The sequence below is a fragment of the Scyliorhinus canicula genome, chromosome 5 (assembly GCF_902713615.1).
Source record: "Scyliorhinus canicula chromosome 5, sScyCan1.1, whole genome shotgun sequence".
Taxonomy (NCBI): Eukaryota; Metazoa; Chordata; class Chondrichthyes; order Carcharhiniformes; family Scyliorhinidae; genus Scyliorhinus; species Scyliorhinus canicula.
Genome location: NC_052150.1, coordinates 224,690,440 through 224,708,551, shown reverse-complemented (window position 1 = coordinate 224,708,551; position 18,112 = coordinate 224,690,440). Strand labels below are relative to the sequence as shown.

The 18,112-nt window shown below is 46.2% G+C and overlaps 1 protein-coding gene across 2 annotated transcripts in view; it reads right to left on the bottom strand.

Moving 5' to 3' along the window:
* The window catches only part of LOC119966624 (speriolin-like protein), a 285,015-nt gene that overhangs the window by 219,886 nt on the left and 47,017 nt on the right, over nt 1-18,112 (bottom strand). For both annotated transcript variants that reach the window (XM_038798627.1, XM_038798626.1), the window contains one exon: nt 17,648-17,766. The gene's annotated coding sequence lies outside the window, so the exon portion shown is untranslated. The remainder of the gene's footprint in view (nt 1-17,647; nt 17,767-18,112) is intronic.

The window sequence follows — 18,112 nt, the reverse complement described above, 5'->3', positions numbered from 1 at the left end:
CAGTCGAGAATGGTCCACGTTTGCCAAGAGCTACAATTTCAGGCATGTCACCTCCAGTCTGCACTATCCGCAGTCCAATGGCAAAGTCGAAAAAGGGGTGCACATCGTTAAGCAGCTCATCCGCAAGGCCTTGGACTCCGCTTCCGACATACACCTTGCACTACTTGCATACCGGGCGACTCCCTTGTCCACTGGTATGTTGCCAGTTCACTGCTGATGAACAGAGACCTGCGGACAACGCCTCCAGCCACACACCTGCCCAACCTTGATCACCTCCCGGTGCTGCAGAAGATGCAGCAGCCAGAAGCAGGGCTATGACACACATGCCACCAATCTGGACGTGGTATCCCCGGCAGACACAGACAGGATAAAGATACCGGATGGTGGGTGGTCTGCTCCGGCTGTCGTTGTTCAACATGCCGCACCCAGATCCTATGTCATATGTATGGCTGATGGCTCCATTGTGCGAAGGAATCGAAGGGCACTGTGAAACATTGCTTGTCCACAACCACTTTCCTCTCCATTTCCACATGTTGAATTGCCACCTCCAGACACCTCGAACCATGAGGCCACCAGTCATGCCTCCCACTCGCCTGTCAAGACACCGTCATCCCCTCCACCACCTCTCCGGCGGTCGACGAGGATCAGACGCAAGCCTCAGAGACTGGACTTATGAGCATTTGTTTTGGTTCTGTATTCCTCAGTCAGTCACATTAGAAAGACACATTCACATGTATATACGTCTACAAAAAGGGGGGGAGATGTCATGATATGCAAACATGCAACCAATGAACACTCAGAATAGGACACAACCAATGGGCAGTCAGGACACTCAGAGGTGGCATCACCACAAGGGGGCATGACATAAACACTATAAAAGGGATGAGGCACTCATACCCAGCCTCTTTCCACAGACAGACATCTAGAGAGTTAGACAGGGTTGATCAGCAGCATCACACCCCAGCACGTGGCTTAGAGCAAGCTGGTACAGTTAGACTGAGTTACTACAGTTAGATTAGCAGAGAGTTGAACTCATTTGAGAACCGTGTTAATAGTTCAATAAACACGGTTAACTCATTTCAGAGTCTGGAGCATCCTTTAGTTAAGACTGCATCAAGTAGCAGCTTGTGTTATCTGAAGCAGCATAATACAACACACACGTTCCGCTTCCCTTCATGTAAGCAGGTCCTAACCATAAAATTAATCCACTGACCAATCAAAAAATGCAGAGAGACAAGAACTACGTGTTATTACTAATATAGATGGTCAGGCGTTTTGCTATATTTTGCGAATTTCAAAGTTCATTTCCTTTACTAGTCCAATCAAATATGCTTCCTTATTTTAGACAGTAAATCTCCAGGGTGACGAGATCCTGTATTTTGACAAATCAGCAAGTTGTCTACTCAATTAGAAAATATTTCTTCATTTTCAAAAGAGTGCAATTATTCCTGAGATAAGGCAATACGGTACTACAGGTACTAACAAAGTCAAACTGTAACATGGGAAAACTTCTACATGTGTAATAAATACTGATTTAAATGTGCATATACTTAAAGTACAATTAGGTGACATAGGAGTTTTCAATGCATCTTGAAATAGAATGTTGTGACCCACCATCACTTTTCATATAAAATAAATAAACATTTTGGTTGACTGTTTCCACTACACTTTCAGGCAGTGTATTCCAAATAACTTGCTGCATAAAACATTTTGCCTTTTCCCACCTCTGCTTCTTTTGCCAATCGCTTAAATATGTATCCTCTGGTTCCAAAACCCAAATCAACAGAAGCAGCCTTATTCACGCTAAAACCTTCTAAATGTTAAACACCTCTATTAAATCTCTCCTCAACTTTATCTGTTCTAAAGATTATGGCCATTGAGCCTCTTGATGGGCAAAAGCTGCACTGAGACTCAGGGAGAAGCTCTTCAGCCACTGGGAGGAGGCAGTTGAGTATTCTCACAATGACCTTTCCTGTGGCAGGGTTGCGAGATTCCCCCTGTAATTTCAGCAGTCAGACCTGTCCCCTTTCCTGAATATGGTCACAATTAAGGCATCTGTGAGACCATTTGGCATGCTCTCTTTCTGCCAGACAAGGGTGATGAGGTTGTGGATTTTTGTCAGGAATGCGTCTCCACCGCATTTTGGTACTTCTGCATGGATTCTATTTGCGGCAGTGGTCTTGTTGTTCTTCAGCTGTCGGATGGCTTTTTCGACCTTGCGGCGAGGTAGGGTTGCGCTGAGATGGTGGTAGGTAGCATGTTGTGGGAAAGTTCCGAGGACGCTTGTGTCAAAGGCTGAGTCTTGGTTGAGGAGGTCCTCAAAATGCTCTCTCCAGTGGGCGTTGATTGCTTCTCTGTTTTCGATGAGTGCCTCTCCATTGTTGGCCTTCAGTGGGGTACCCCTGGGTACTCAGACCGTAGATGGTTTCGATGGTGCTGAAGAAAACACGTATATCGTGGTTGTCGACAAGTTGCTGAGCCTTCTGCGTTCTTTCCACCCACCTTCTATTCTTTCTCTCTGTGAGAGAATGGGCCTCAGAGTAAACATCCAGAAAACAAAGATTCTCTACCAGCCTGCTCCTACCACACAAAACTGCCTCCCAACCATCAATATCCACAGTGAGCCCTTGGACAGTGTGGATCATTTCCCAAATCTCGGGAACCTCCTCTCGGTGCGAACATACATTGACGACAAAATCCAACATCAACTCCAATGCACCAGTGCAGTCTTTGGACACCTGAGGGATAGAGTATTCGAACACCAAGACCTCAAACCCAGCACCAAGCTCATAGAGCAGCTGTGGTCCCTGTCCACCTGTATGCAACAGAAACTTGGACAATGTACAGCAGACACTTCAAATCCTTGGAGAGATATCACCAAAGCTGCCTCTGCAAAAACCTGCAAATTCACTGGCAGGATAGACGTACCAACGGCAGCGTCCTTTCCAAGGCCAATATCCCCAGTATCGAGGCTCGACCAGCTGCGTTGGGTGCGCCACATTGTCTGCATGTCCGACCCAAAATAAGTGCACTACCCTGAACTCTGCAAAAGCAAGTGATCACTAGGATGGCAGAGGAAACTCTACAATGACCCTCTGGAAGCCTCCCTAAATAAATGCAACATCCCCACTGACACTCGGGAATCGCTTGACTTGAAACGCACAAGGAAAGGAATCTGTGGAATGGTTTTTTGGAGCAGCTTGTGACAAAGCCTATAGGGAACAGGCAATTCTGGATTTGGTGACGTGTAATGAGACAGACTTGATTAGAGAACTTAAGGTGAAGGAACCCTTAGGGAGCAGTGACCACAATATGATAGAATTTACCCTGCAGTTTGAGAGGGTGAAGCTGCAATCAAATGCCACGGTATTACAATTAAATAAGGGTAACTACAAAGTCATGAGGGAGGAGCTGGCCAGAGTTGATTGGAGAAGGAGCCTAGCAGGGAAGACAGTGGAACAGCAATGGCAGGGGTTTTTGGGGGTTATTCGGGAGGCACAACATAAATTCATCCCAAGGAGGAGGAAACATGCTAAGGGGAGGACAAGGCATCCATGGCTGACGAGGGAAGTCAAGGACAGCATAAAAGTTAAAGAAAAAGCATACAAAGTGGCGAGGATTAGTGGGAAGCCAGAGGATTGGGAAGCTTTTAAAAACGAGCAGAGGACAACTAAAAAAGCAATAAGGGGGTAGATATCGCAAGGCGTACTGGCTGCCAGGCAGCTCGTGTGAGGTTTCACCTGGCATCTACCGGCCGCACCCTCGTTCGCGCGCAATGTGGCCGGTATAGGGGGCCAGTTTAGCTCACTTGGCTGGACAGCTGGTTTGTGTTGCACAGCAAGGCCAGAAGCACGGCTTCAGTTCCCATACCGGCTGCCTTCTAAACCTTGTGTAGCCATCTGGGATGGCCACTTACAACCAGGAACAGAGAAACTCGCAAAGCCTAGTGGGTAAAATGGACAAAGCAAGGTTCAGGCAGGCTCAGAGCCTGAAATGTATATTTGCAAGCAAGGAGTCCAGTATTAAAACTCCGACCAATTAGCATTTTGATGGGCCTATTAGCATTTGATGGCCCATCTCCTCCAAGACAAAGGACTGGTACTCGAACGACCAGTACAGTCCCAGACATTTTGGCGCCAATCCCTGTTCAAGGGAAGCGTAAACAACGTGGTCAGTGACCGCTTGGGACACGCCCAGCCATCCAGGCCCCTGCCCATTTATTGGATAGAAATCGAACAGAGTGATCAGGGATCACCCAATTAGTGGGGTCCAAACTGAAGGACCGCCCAAAAGAACGCGAAAACCCCCAAGTATAAGAAGAGAGTCCGCCATGTGTTTGGCTTCTCTTGGACCTGGCGCCCCGGTTACGACCATCTCCAATTGCAGCTCCACCAGAGGCAAGTCCAAGTTCAACGCCCGCTACTTGACGGATGAGCCCAACTGAGCAGCAGTTACTTCTCCAGACTCGATAGATCCAGAATCGACAGTGGCCACTGTTCCTCTGACCTAAGCTGGGTGCCTGAAGTTAAGTACAGGTTGTCTTAGTCGATAGGTGTAGTTAACTTGTAGTGTTCATGTTGCATGACTAATTGTGTGTGTAAATAAAGTACCCTTTACCTTGATCTAACTGACTGGTGTTTGGCTCTTTGATCGATATCCGGTTGAACCTTATGGTGGTATCATTTGATACATGGCGACTCTGAGCATTAGAATATAGACATCAAAGAAAGAAGGGCAAACCCACTGATTGCCGTAGTTAGAGCAGAGCCACACAGGAGAAAAGGCAACACTTGCCCCTTGCCTGAGGTGTAGTGATCATCGGGTCAAACCACGACCAGTCAGTTCTCCCCTCAAAGGGGAAAGCAGCCTATGATCATCTGGGATGATGGCGACTTTACTTTACTTTAGATCGCATTATATATCAGAGCAACACAATACATTTGGATGTCAAAATGCATGCAGAGTAGTATAATCCAAAAAAACGGAAGTTCACATCATATGCCAAAGCTCAGTACTGTTGAAATTTTAACAAAGTATAGAAAATGCAAGGGTGGAATTCAAAAGGAATTTTTAAAGATAGTGGGAGGTAAAATATTAAGGGCTTGAAAGTTGATAAATCTCTAGGACTGAATGGAATGTATCCCAGGCTGTTGAGAGAAGCAAGATAAAGATAAGATAAAGATAGATAGTTTTTTGAAGAATAAAGGGATTGAGGGTTATGGTATTCGGGCCGGAAAGTGGAGCTGAGTCCACAAAAGATCAGCCATGATCTCATTGAATGGCGGAGCAGGCTCGAGGGGCCATATGGCCTACTCCTGCTCCTAGTTCTTATGTTCTTATGTTCTTTGACCATCATTTTTCAATCCTCCACGGCTACAAGTCCAAGCCATGGAGTTGAAGGACTGGGAGACTGGTGACAATGGGCACGATTCAGTGAATCGGGATGCGCCGGGTGAGTAGCGGGAGAGGACAAAATCTAGGTTTCTGCCAGGTGGAAACCATTTTGCAATTCACCCAGCCCGCTCTCGAAGGCGAGTTCCGGCTCACTCCCAAAAATTGCGAGAATATCATTAACCCTCATTTGCATTTTGTTCAATCTCATTAACAAGACTGAAGTCAAATGAGCTGCCTCCCAGGAATTGCGGGAAGTCTCACGGACGACGTTCGGTCCTCCTTTTCAAAAACGGGAACAGGCAGCACGGTAGCACAGTGGATAGCACAATCGCGTCACAGCTCACAGGTCCCAGGTTCGATTCCCGGCTTGGGTCACTGTCTGTGCGGAGTCTGCACATTCTCCCCTTGTCTGTGTGGGTTTCCTCCGGGTGCTCTGGTTTCCTCCCACAGTCCAAAGATGTGCAGGGAGCAGAAAGTTGGAATAAATGGTCTTTTTCTGATTGGCTGGCAGTGATGAGTTGGGTACCGCAGGGGTCTGTGCCAGGGCCCCAACTGTTCACATTATATATCAATGATTTGGATTAGGGAACAAAACGTACTACCTCCAAATTTGCAGAGGATACAAAGTTGGGTGGGAGGGTGAGCTGTAAGGAGGATGCAGAGATGCTTCAGCGGGATCTGGACAGACTGAGGGAGTGGGCACATGCATGTCAGATGCAGTATAATATGGATAAATGTGAGGTTATCCACTTCGGTGGCACGTGGGCAACACAGTAGCACAAGTGATTAGCACTGTGGCTTCACAGCGCCAGGGTCCCAGGTTTGATTCCCCGCTGGGTCACTGTCTGTGCGGAGTCTGCACATTCTCCCCATGTCTGCGTGTGTTTCCTCCGGGTGCTCCGGTTTCCTCCCACAGTCCAAAGACATGCAGGTTAGGTGGATTGGCCATGATAAGTTGCCCTTAGTGTCCAAAAAGGTGAGGAGGGGTTATTGGGTTACGGGGTTAGGGCGGAAATGAAATGAAATGAACGTAATGAAATGAAATGAAAATCGCTTATTGTCACAAGTAGGCTTCAAATGAAGTTACTGTGAAAAGCCCCTAGTCGCCACATTCCGACACCTGTTCGGGGAGGCTGTTACGGGAATCGAACCGTGCTGCTGGCCTGCTTGGTCTGCTTTCAAAGCCAGCGATTTAGCCCTGTGCTAAACAGCCCCACTTAAGTGAGGGCTTAAGTGGGTCAGTGCAGACTCGATGGGCCGAATGGCCTCCTTCTGCACTCTATGTTCTATGATCTATGATCTATTCGGTAGTAAAAAATAGAATGACAGGTTATTATTTGAATTGGTGCAAATGAGAGAGGTGGATACTCAGTGAGACCTTGGTGTCCTTGTGCATCAGTCGCTGAAAGTAAGGCAGGCAGTAAAGAAGGCAAATGGCATGTTGGCATTCAGAGCGAGAGGATTTGAGTAGAGGAATAGAGATGTTTTGCTGCAATTGCAATGTTGTCATTTATCTCAAGAGGGTTGGAATATAAAAGCAGCGATGTGCTACTGAGCCTTTATAAGGCTCTGGTTAGGCCCCATTTGGAGTACTGTGTCCAGTTTTGGGCCCCACATCTCAGGAAGGAAATACTGGCACTGGAGCGTGTCCAGCGGAGATTCACACGGATGATCCCTGGAATGGTGGGTCTAACATATGATGAACGGCTGAGGATCCTGGGATTGTATTCATTGGAGTTTAGAAGGTTAAGGGGAGATCTAATAGAAACTTACAAGATAATACATGGCTTAGAAAGGGTGGACGCAAAGAAACTGTTTCCGTTAGGCGAGGAGACGAGGACCCATGGGCACAGCCTTAGAATTAGAGGGGGTAAATTCAGAACAGAAATGCGGAGACATTTCTTCAGCCAGAGAGTGGTGGGCCTGTGGAATTCATTGCCGCGGAGTGCAGTGGAGGCCGGGACGCTAAATGGCTTCAAGGCAGAGATAGATAAATTCTTGATGTCGCGAGGAATTAAGGGCTACGGGGAGAATGCTGGTAGGTGGAGTTGAAATGCCCATCAGCCATGATTGAATGGCGGAGTGGATTCGATGGGCCGAATGGCCTTACTTCCACTCCTATGTCTTATGGTCTTATGGTCTAATTGTATAGGGCATTGGTGAGGCCACACCTGGAATAAGACCAGGGATGTACTTCTGAGGCTATATAAGGCTCTGGTCAGACCCCATTTGGAGTATTGTGAGCAGTTTTGGGCCCCGTATCTAAGGAAGGATGTGCTGGCCTTGGAAAGGGTCCAGAGGAGGTTCACAAGAATGATCCCTGGAATTAAGAGCTTGTCGTATGAGGAACGGTTGAGAACTCTGGGCCTGTACTCATTGGAGTTTAGAAGGATGAGGAAGGATCAATAAGGGGAGAAGGCAGGAGAATGGGGATGAGAAAAATATCAGGCATGATTGAATGACAAAGCAGACTCGATGGGCCGAGTGGCCTAATTCTGCTCCTATGTCTTATGGGTCTTATGAATATCGTGTGCAGTTTTGGTGTCCTTATCTGAGGAAGGATGTTCTTGGTATGGAGGGAGTGCAGCAAAGGTTTACCAGGCTGATTCCTGGGATGGCGGGACTGCCATATGAGGAGAGACTAAATCCGTTAGGATTATATTCATTGGAGTGTAGAAGAGTGAGATGGGATCTCATAGATTCGTGAATCTTGTGGATTAAACAGGGTAGATTCAGAAAGAATGTTGCCGATGGTAGGGGAGTCTAGAACTTGGGGTCATAGTTGAGGGTAAGGGGTAAACCTTTTAGGACTGAGGTGAGGAGAAATTTCTTCACCCAGAGAGTGGTGAATCTGTGGAATTCATTACCACAGAAAGTAGTTGAGGTCAATTTGTTGTGTAATTTCAAGAAGAAATTAGAAAAAGCTCTTGGGGCTAAAGGGATCAAGGGATACGGGGGGAGGCGGGATCAGGGTATTGAACTTGATGATCAGCCATCGTCATAATGAATGGCGGAGCAGGCTTGAAGGCCGAATGGCCTCCTCCTGCTTCTATCTATGAGATATGGGACACTCCCTATGAGAGGAGGGGGGGTAGGTAGTGAAGGGGTCAGGCCACTCTCATGCGTGCATAGTGTGATGGGGGGGTGGGTGACCCATTATTTCCATGATGGGGGAGGGAGGATGCTCCTCCGTGCTGAGAGGTTGAGGGTGGTCCCGTTGCCAGCGGGGTCACCATTTCTGTGATGGGGAGGGGGCCTGTTTTGTGGACGCTGGGGTCAGGGTTCCTGCTAAAAATAACGCGATTGCTAAGTCAGGCTAACTGGCATGCCAGCCGCTATGAATAATTTGCCATACTAAAGGTAAAGAATCGTATCTTGTCAACGCTCCTGGTGCCACCGGGAACCACTCTGGTTCATCCGCAGGCAGGAGTACTGAGACTCAGACTGGAGATTTGCAAGTTTCCTTCCTTTATTCATTCATGAGATGTGAATTTCACTGGCCTGGCAGCATTTATTGCCATCCCTAATTGTCCTAAAGAAGATGGTGGTGAGCTACCCTCTTGAACCAATTTCATGTGTTTCTTGCTTTTGTGTTTTGATTTAGCAGCCTCTGGTGTGGTGCTGGTTCTTACTGTGTTTTCAGAGGTCTGCAGAGTTTCAGGTGTACCCCGAGGGGCCGTCGCGTCATCTTTGGGTGGCATGACCACGCCCACTTCTGCGGCCTCACTGACTTATTGGAGCGCAAAGGTTTCTGTTGCCTGAGTTGAGGTTGCAACTGGGGCCACCCCCTTCTTGGCTCGCTGGAGACTCGCTCACTTGTCCCTCGTCACTCGAGATTGCGATGCTCTCTGGCTGTGCTGATCCAGGCATTGGGTCAACTTGGTCAAAAGCAAAATTGTGTGAGTGATCTGTGGAGCTGCATATTGAGATTGTCATCAGCTCTTCCTCTGGGTCAGTCGCAGAGTTGCCTGCCACTGCAACATCCAGGTCGCTGTCATCACGGTCATCATCAATGTCTTTCCATTCATCATCAGTGTTGTGAATGGTTTGGGAATGAATTACAGGAACCGACTCAAAGACCTGGAACAAGTCATAGAATCATAGAATTTACAGTGCAGAAGGAGGCCATTCGGCCCATCGAGTCTGCACCGGCTCTTGGAAAGAGCACCCTACCAAGGTCCACACTTCCACCCTATCCCCATAACCCAGTAACCCCACCCAACACTAAGGATAATTTTGGACACTAAGGGCAATTTAGCGTGGACAATCCACCTAACCTGCACATCTTTGGACTGTGGGAGGAAACCGGAGCACCCGGAGGAAACCCACGCACACACAGGAAGTGCAGACTCCGCACAGACAGTGACCCAAGCCGGGAATCAAACCTGGGACCCTGGAGCTGTGAAACAATTGTGCTAACCACTATGCTACCGTGCTGCCCTCATCACATACCTCTGAGGCCGGTTTCTCTAATATTGGGATGATTTCTTCCGTCTCTGGCTCAGTCAGTGGCTGATCCTCTGTGGTATCAGCAGCTTCAATTTATCTCCAAACTCCAGCTCTTCTCCCAGTCCAGCGCATCTGGGTGCCCTCGTGACCACCTCATCATTCCTTCCAGACCACCGGAGTAGTGCTTCTGGAGCCTTGACATTAAACCCTCCTGTGCTGAAAAGAGATCTGCAAGACTTCATACTAGTCCTCATCTATCTCATCTTACAGACCATCACTTTCTGCATCATCGTTGACATCTTCGAGCAGATATTCGTAGCAGTCATCATCAGATTCAGCATCGTCCGCATTCTCCTGTAAAATACAACATTGCCATGGAATTGTGTGTTCATGCAGTAGGCCGGCAAGTTCCACGTCAGCACTGAGTTTGGCTGCCGAACTTTGGCTTAACATTCCACACTGTGGAACTTCAAGAGTACTGAAGAAGTTAAAGAACGATTCATTTGGAATAGTTTTGTCACTGTTCTGCGAGCGTTTCAACCTTTGTCCTTCGGTTTGGTTTCAATTGTTTTCAACGTTACATTTTTGCCCGCCCTCCAGTCGATCTAGCAGCCTGTTGTACCTCATGATTTCTGGTTCATCAAAGAATGATTTAAGCGGCCGCAAGTCCAACTGATAAACTTTAGTGATCACCTCATTTCTGAAATACTCATTAGGCTCGAATTTAAACTCCAGAGTGAAGCTCCGTGGCTTCCCATGCTCTGTCCATTTAACACTCACATCTTGCTTCAATATGGGTTTGTCATGCTCCCGTATCATGCCACTGAGCCTATACACGGTTCTTGAAGACTGTTAACCAGAATTGCAGAATGCTTACCGGCCCCTCATCTGATTTTCCGTCCTCCACCTGGATTTCTTCCGAATCCTCATCAAATGTGTAATGTCTTGTCGGGATCTGAAGTGTTTAGTTGACTAGTCATCTTCTGGGACACATAGTCACTCAACTAGATTCAGTAGTCACATGACTCTCCTCCTGGGATGGAGTCAACGTCCATGTCTACAATGTGAACAGGTAGCGTGTGCCTCATTCCTGCCATGGATAGCACCAGTTTGCAGACACCGAAGGTCTCCATTGTTCTTGGTCCGAAGGCCACCGGCAGCTCTGGCCAATTAGCAAATTTCCACTGCACGTTAAGCTGTTGCAAAGCAGACCGACTCACGAGGTTGGCTGTTGCTTTAAGGTCAAAGTCACATCGTATTAGAGAATTGTTCAGTACCTCACCATCGATTTCAATCTAGATTTAAAGGTCATTGGAGAGTTCTTACTAACTTCAGTCTTCCTTAAAATTTTGTTTCCATCATTCTGGGTCAGACTCTTCTGCTATCTTGCCGTGATGAGATCAATCTTCTGTGGCCGAGGGAACGTACACAGTACATACATAATAGACAAAAAGAATAATCAACTGAAATCTATGATACTAGGGACCTCCAGAAGATGACAAGGTGGATTGTCCATTTCTGGCTGAAGATTGTAGCAAATGCTTCAGACTTACCTTTTGCACTGATGTGCTGGAATCCCCCATCATTGAGTTGTTTAATTGGCCACCACCGTTCACAACTGGATGTGGTAGGACTGGAGAGCTGAGATCTGATCAGGTGGTTGTGGAACCACTTAGCTCTATAACTGCAGAAAATACTGGACAATCACAGCAGGTCTGATAGCATCTGTGGAGAGAGAAGGGAGCTAATGCTTTCAATTCTGGATGACTCTTGGTGAAAGTCATCCTGACCTGCTGTGATTGTGCAGTATTTTCTGTTTTTGTTTCAATTTCAGCATCCGTAGTAATTTGCTTTTATCTATTTATAACATTCCGTTTATAATAACCTATATTAGTGTCACAAGTAGCCGGCACACTCCGGTGCCTGTTTGGGTACACTGAGGGAGAATTCAGAATATCCAATTCACTTAATAGCACGTTTTTTGGGACTTATGGGATGAAACTGAAGCACCCGGAGGAAACCCACGCAGACACGGGGAGAACGTGCAGACTCCGTACAGACAGTGACCTAAGACAGGAATCAAACCCTGGTCCCTGGTGCTGTGAAGCAACGGTGCTAACCACTCAGCTACTGTGCTATGCAGTTTGCTGTGCAAGTAGCCCTGAGATGTAGCTCTACAGGTTGACATCTCATTTTTAGCTAAGCATTGTGCAGCATCTGGCATTCCCTCCTACATTCTTCATTGAACCAATGATGATCCCTGTCTTCGTGGTCATGATAGAACATAGAACATAGAACATAACAGCGCAGTACAGGCCCTTCGGCCCTCGATGATGCACCGACCATGAAACCCCTCTAAAGCCCATCTACACTATTGCCTTATCGTCCATATGTCTATCCAAGGACCATTTGAATGCGTTTAGTGTTGGCGAGTCCACTACTGTTGCAGGCAGGGCATTCCACCCCCTTACTACTCTCTGAGTAAAGAACCTACCTCTGACATCTGTCCTATATCTATCTCCCCTCAATTTAAAGCTATGTCCCCCTCGTGCTAGACATCACCATCCAAGGAAAAGGGCTCTCAATGTCCACCCTATCTAATCCTCTGATCATCTTGTATGCCTCAATTAAGCCACCTCTTAACCTTCTTCTCTCTAACGAAAACAGCCTCAAGTCCCTCAGCCTTTCCTCATAAGTTCTTCCCTCCATACCAGGCAACATCCTGGTAAATCTCCTCTGCACCCTTTCCACTGCTTCCACATCCTTCCTATAATGCGGCGACCAGAACTGCACGCAATACTCCAAATGCGGCCGCACCAGAGTTTTGTACAACTGCAACATGACCTTGTGGCTCCGAAACTCAATTCCTCTACCAATAAAAGCTAACACACCGTACTCCTTCTTAACCATCCTCTCAACCTGGGTGGCAACTTTCAGGGATCTATGTATATGGACACCGAGATCTCTCTGCTCATCCACACTGCCAATAATCTTACCATTAGCCCAGTACTCTGTCTTCCTGTTGTTCCTTCCAAAATGAATCACCTCACACTTTTCTGCATTAAACTCCATTTGCCACCTGTCAGCCCAGCTCTGCAGCTTATCTATGTCCCTCTGTAACTTGTAACATCCTTCTGCACTGTCCACGACTCCACCGACTTTAGTGTCATCTGCAAATTTACTCACCCATCCTTCTACGCCCTCCTCCAGGTAATTTATAAAAATGACAAACAGCAGCGGCCCCAAAACAGATCCTTGTGGTACACCACTAGTAACTGGACTCCAGTCTGAACATTTCCCATCAACCACCACCCTTTGTCTTCTTCCAGCTAGCCAATTTCTGATCCAAACTGCTAAATCACCCTGAATCCCATGCCTCCGTATTTGCTGCAATAGCCTACCGTGGGGAACCCTATCAAACGCTTTACTGAAATCCATATACACCACATTAACTGCTTTACCCTCATCCACCTTTTTGGTCACCTCCTCAAAGAACTCAATAAGGTTTGTGAGGCACGACCTCCCCTTCACAAAACCATGTTGACTATCTCTGATCAAATTATTCCTTTCCAGATGATTATACATCCTATGTCTTATAAACTTTTCCAAGACTTTGCCCACAACAGAAGTAAGGCTCACTGGTCTATAGTTACCAGGGTTGTCTCTACCCCCCTTCTTGAACAAGGGGACAACATTTGCTATCCTCCAGTCTTCTGGCACTATTCCTGTAGACAAAGATGACTTAAAGATCAAAGCCAAAGGCTCAGCAATCTCCTCCCTAGCTTCCTAGAGAATCCTAAAATAAATCCCATCCGGCCAAGGGGACTTATCTATTTTAACACTTTCCAGAATCGCTAACACCTCCTCCTTATGAACCTCAAGCCCTTCTAGTCTAGTAGCCTGTATCTCAGTATTCTCCTCGACAACATTGTCTTTTTCCTGTGTGAATACTGACGAAAAATACTCATTTAGCACCACTCCCATCTCCTCGGACTCCACGCACAACTTCCCATACTGTCCTCGACTGGCCCTACTCTTACCCTAGTTATTCTTTTATTCCTGACATATCTATAGAAAGCTTTAGGGTTATCCTTGATCCTACCTGCCAAAGACTTCTCATGTCTCCTCCTGGCTCTTCTTAGCTCTCTCTTTAGATCCTTCCTAACTAACTTGTAACTCTCAAGCGCCCTAATTGAACCTTCACGTCTCATCATTACATAAGCCTCCTTCTTCCTCTTGACAAGTGTTTCAACTGCTTTAGTAAACCATGGTTCCCTCGCTCGACCACTTCCTCCCTGCCTGACAGGTACATACTTATCAAGGACACGCAGTAGCTGTTCCTTGAACATGCTCCACATTTCCATTGTGCCCATCCCCTGCAGTTTTCCTCTCCATCCGATGCATCCTAAGCCTTGCCTCATTGCATCATAATTGCCTTTCCCCCAGATATGACTCTTGCCTTGCGGTATACACCTATCCCTTTCCTCACTAAAGTAAACGTAATCGAATTGTGGTGACTATTACCAAAGTGCTCACCTACCTGCAAATCTAACACCTGTCCTGGTTCATTACCCAGTACTGTTGCTCATTCTGGGTGAGTGTGCTTTACACTCAATTTGGCTCTGATTCGTTCCTTAGCTCTAGAGTCGCCAGGTATCGTTACGATACCGTCACAAGTTTCAAGTTCAGACCAATAACTCCATACACCAGTTAGTAAGTTCAAAAAAGACACGTTTATTATAATAGTTATCTACTAATTGTGCATATAAAACTACAAGACTAGGCTAATCCTACCACTAACAGGCCAAATACTTATCTGGATAAGGGAACTACCGGATCAGGGAACAACGGCCTCTAGCTTTGTCCTGGATCCGCAGGCTTCCAGTCAGTGTGGACTAAAGGGGTCAGGAGTGTCTACTCTCGTACCGTGCGTTGTGTGACACTTACTTGATGGCGGCTACTGGCCAGGCCTCTCCTCTCCGTGGTCAAGTTCGAGAGCTGCTACAAAGGTGTTCTTGTTGGGAGAGCCGGCTGAGAGAGAGAGCTGGGGTCGGGGTCTCTGTCTTATACCTCTCCCAGGGTCTCGCGCCCACCTGGGCGGACCCTCTATACACTCACAATCGATTGGGTCTCTTCCCAATTGATTGATTTGAATTTCCCCAATAACGGGGCAGTCCCTCGATCACTGGGCGGTTCTTGGGGCTTATTGTTTTGGACTTCTCTTGGCGCCGAGAAGTCTGGCCTTCTATTCACTGTAGCGATTTGAGTTAACTTGTTTCCATTGTACCTGGGAATCACCGGGTATCGCCTCATTAGTATTCTAACTTGTTTTCTTTCACAGTGCTGTCTGGTTTCTGCAGCAGTCAGAATACACAAGTGCTTTTGCAAGCTGCTTGCTTTTGCAACATGTCCATTTTCCCTGCATTCTTTGTAATCTTCCATTTTGCGTTGGGCAGTGGCCACCCCAGGTGGTTACAGTACCAAATCCAATATGGCCTCTCCTCTCGTTGGCCTATCTACATACTGCATCAGGAAACCCTCTTGCACACATTGGACAAAAACGGACCCATCTAAACTCGAACTTTAGTGTTTCCAGTCAATATTTGGAAAGTTAAAGTCCCCCATAACAACTCCCCTGTTACTTTCGCTCCTATCCAGAATCATCTTTGCAATCCTTTCCTCTACATCTCTGGAACTTTTCGGAGGCCTGTAGAAAACCCCTAACAGGGTGACCTCTCCTTTCCTGTTTCTAACCTCAGCCCATACTACCTCAGTAGACGAGTCCTCATCAAACGTCCTTTCTGCCACCGTAATACTGTCCTTGACTAACAATGCCACCCCTCCCCCTCTCTCACCACCTTCCCCTGAGCTTACTGAAATATCTAAACCCCGGCATCTGCAACAACCATTCCTCTCCCTGCTCTATCCATGTCTCCGAAATGGCCACAACATCGAAGTCCCAGGTACCAACCCATGCCGCAAGTTCACCCACCTTATTCCGGATGCTCCTGGCGTTGAAGTAGACGCACTTTAAACCACCTTCCTCCCTGCCGGTACACTCCTGCAACTTTGAAACCTTACTCATGACCTCACTACTCTCAACCTCTTGTGTACTGGAGCTACAATTCAGGCCATGAGGTTACAGATTGTGGTTGAGTGCAGTTCTGGTTCTGCTGATACCCGACAGTGCCTCATGGATGCTCCATCTTGAGTTGCTAGATTTATTTGAAATCTATCCCATTTAGTATGGTGGTAATGCCACACAAGACACTGGAGAGTATCCCCCATGTGATGACAGGATTTTGTCTTCAAAAGGACTGTGTAGTGGTCATTCCTATCAAAACTATCATGGAGAGATGCATCTGAGGCAGGCAGGATGGTAAGGATGAGGTCAAGTGGATAAAAGGACCTATTTTTCTTTGAGATCAGTCAATTGAGGGGAGGGAATGGCATAGCGGTATTGTAGCTGGACTGGTAATCCAAAGACCCAGGGTCGAATTCCATCACAACAGATGGGGAAATTTGAATTCAATAAAACTTTAAAGTATTAACGATGACCATGAAACCATTGTTATAAAAACCCATCTGGTTTACTAATATCCTTTAGGGAAGGAAATTGCATACATGTGACTTCATATCCACAGCAAGCCACTGGCAATTAGTGGTGGGCAATAGATGCGAACCCAGTCAGCGACACCCACATCCCATGAGAATTATTTTTCTTAAAAAGGATGTTTAGATTTAAAGGATTAGAGAGGGTAATTGAGGATTTTTTTTTTCCCAGAGGGTCTAGAATTCACTGACTGAAAACATGATAGAGGGGGGGAAACCCAAATCACAAATAATGCATTTGAAGTGCCATAATTTACTGGAACCAATAGATCAGGAGCTGGAAAGTGGGATTAGACTGGACAGCTGTTTATCTGTAAATGCTGACACAATGGCCAAGGGCCTCCTTTTGTGCTTTTTCCATATACTTCTGTGTTCCCGAGCTCATGACATTCCTCCTCAGGCGTAATGCCTGGAATTGGACACAATTCACCAAAAGAAGCCTACCAGTAATTTGTAAAGGTTTAGCAATACTTTCTTGCTGTTGTATTCAAAGTCTCTATTTTTAAAATCTTCAGATTTTATCTTTTTGTCCTGCAATCTGCAAAAAATAATATATATGCATACCAAGTGTCTCTGTTCTTTCACCTTCTTATAACCTCTAATTTCTAAATAAGAGCAAGACTTATTTAAACCTTCAAGAAATGTTCTTAAGGAATGAATTTGCCCCTTCGAGATTAAATAATTAAGATTTTTGTCTCCACAGCCTATTGCACAAATTTCGAACTTTAGTGACACTGACACATTGAGGATTCCAGTTCCGTATCCCTGGAGGTTCTGTGAAAAATGCCAAGGCGATCACAATTTAAAACATGCAGGCCGAGAGGTGAGACGGAAGCAAAGTAGAAAGAATTCAAAACAGAGACATTTGAAGTTGGAGGCTACATCTTCACTCGAGAAGCTAGCACCTCGGATGAGAAGGAAGGATAGAGTGAGATTAATTGCAGAAGCATTTGACAGAAGAGACAGGAGAGACGTTGAACAGGCAGAGAAAGAAAAAATGCAGAGGCAACTGCAAGAGGAAGAATGGGAAAAAAAGAAACTAGCTTTAAGAAAGGCTCAATCTAAAGGTAGAAGGAAAGGAAGAGAGGCTTCCTCCCATGGTGCTTTAGCACATGAAAGGACAGCCAAATGCAAGCCAAGCCAAGACATCTGGCAGCATGAAAAAAGAATGGAAAAAGCCAAAAGCACATACCATCATGTTGCAAAAGGATATTCGGATGAACATTCCACACAGCCTAGGCACAGACATCACAGGCATAGCTAGCCAATTCGAAAGACGAGTATACAATTCTTGGTTCAGGTAAAGGATTTCTGTGAATGATGTATTAACATGGTCGTCAAGAACACATCAACTAAATAATTAAAAGGTTACGGTAATTTTTTTTAAAATTGCTAAGTAATAAATTTTTTGCCCATTCCACTGTGCATTCCCTGTTATAATTTCCCTGAGCACAGCCCAAGTAACATGCTGACTGATTCAACTGTAAATTGTATTTGAGACAATTTGGTCTTCAATATGTCAACTAAGATTGGAAATGTTCACAATATCAAAAACATAAGTGTTAAACTCAGAGGTGCAGTGTGTTATGACACGGGTCCACTGCTCCAATCATAGTTCTAAATCTTAAACATGAAAAGATGCACTACTGCTAAATTT